Below are 2,450 nucleotides of genomic sequence, written 5' to 3' on the forward strand. Positions count from 1 at the left end.
TTATTATTATTATTATTATTATTATTATTATTATTATTATTATTATTATTATTATTATTATTATTATTATTATTATTATTATTATTATTATTATTATTATTATTATTATTATTATTATTATTATTATTATTATTATTATTATTATTATTATTATTATTATTATTATTATTATTATTATTATTATTATTATTATTATTATTATTATTATTATTATTATTATTATTATTATTCTCTATCGTCAATCTAATCATATTCCATCATGTGTAGCAATAAATACTTATTTTAATTCATTGGTATGCAAATTCACATAGTAGCAGTGATAAACATTAATGCATTAAATATGTTGATGTGATGAGGAAGGTTTGGGAGTCTTCGTACCTAATTGAGATTCACGCTTCATATAACAGGAAAACTGATCGGCGGCGATTATCGCGCAAAGATTCACCCCTTCTAATGGCAATATTATCAAATCTGTCACACATAAAATATTATCGATGATGACGATGATGGTGATAATGATGATGAAGATGATGTTGATAAGGATGATAATAATGATGAATCATAGGATGAGAAAGAAAAAGGGAGCTGATCGAAAGAAATAATTATGATTATTATTGCCACTATTGTTACTTTGTTATTTCAAATATTATTATCAATATTATTCCTATAATAATGATATGATTATGATTAAGAATATGATTCATATAATTGGCAAAATAATTTAGTAATCTATTTTGGCGAGATGAGAACTGGAAACGGTTTGTAAAATGATTCTATCGCAATAATTTCAGAAAAATCCCGGGAAGGTTAACTAATTGCATAATGAAGTTGTCGTAAAAAATAACATTGAATGATATATTTCAAACCTTTTTTTTTTTTGTTTGTACAAGAAATCACATTCTATATAAAAGTTAAAAACCGGAAATAATAAGATAGCTTGTAATATCAACCGGAAACATCATCACCTTTAATATAGTACAATGGAAATACCTGTATTGAATCGGTTTCATATATTGGAAGGGTAAAGCAATTAAATTGATTATTTTACGGTAAGATGCACTCATTTGTTTGTGCCCTTAAACCGGAAATTTTTTTGCTCATAATTCATTTCTTCAGGAATTAAAACTGATAACATACCGTCTTTCCACTTTTTTTTTTTTTTTTTTTAAAATATATATTTACTTTGTAATAAGAATTGTCGACTTACTGTAATTACTTTGGCTAGAATTTAGTCTATTCCCGATCGGTATCAATTTTTTTCTTCGATATCATTCCCGTCATTATTCATTTAATTATCATTTCATCACTTCTAATCATTAACTGTCATTGTTAATTATTATTGCTATGAACATAATACCGTAATAAATCAATTTTCACATTTTCATGGAAAAACAATTTTTCTTTTTTTTTTAAATGTAAACATGAATAATGCTATATTTTTGCAGTAAAATTTTATTTCGTACCTAAAGGGTGTAGTAGAATTCAATAAAAATTTAGCTGATATTTGAAATTAGTAATGGATGTGTAACCTACCGTATCGTAATCAGCAATAAATTATAGTAATATCGTATAGCATTTTCGTCAAAATTTTCACAAACATTATTCGTAATGATATTTTATCATAAAATGTAAACTTTAGTAATGAATTACTGTAACATTGTTCTCTTTATTAAATTACAATGAGATAAATATACCTGAAATTTCCTTAATGTGATTGATGATGGATAACTGAATTGAAAATGGTATAATATTCACTTTAAGTAAATCTATTTTTTTTAAAACCAATTCAATCTTTTTATTCTTTTAAACTGAAACAAAACTTAAATGAAAATTCATAACTTTTACATGGGATATGCATACATTTAATTTTAAAAAATATTTTAATTTAAATATTACATATTTAAATTTTGCCAATTTAAATATCAAATATTTAATTTTCAATTTTTTCATACTTCAAATTATATATTGCAATGAACGTGACAAATAAATATATTTATGATATTAAAAATGATTGAAGATTATAAATTTTCAATATCATATATGTATTGATAACTTTGATTACTATCTTACATATGAGCATAGACAAAAATACAGACACATACACACACACACACAGACAGACACATACATACACACATGAATGTATTCCGGATGTATGTTTACAAGTAAACTATATTGAAAACAATGTTTACATCCTTAAATGATATTATTTGTTGGTCAAGATAAGATGTCCAAATGGATATACGGTCATATTGTAGTCATTTAGCAACAGGAGGGCTACAAATGTATTTTAGCATTTATTGGAATAGGTAGTAACTTAGGATAATAAACTAACGTGACAAAATGAAACAAGTCGATTGATTGTATATTTAGATATATGCATGTCAGATGTACGTGTGTGTGTGTGTGTGTGTGTGTGTGTGTGTGTGTGTGTGTGTGTGTGTGTGTGT

Source organism: Loa loa, assembly GCF_000183805.2.
Source record: "Loa loa unplaced genomic scaffold supercont3.359, whole genome shotgun sequence".
NCBI lineage: Eukaryota > Metazoa > Nematoda > Chromadorea > Rhabditida > Onchocercidae > Loa > Loa loa.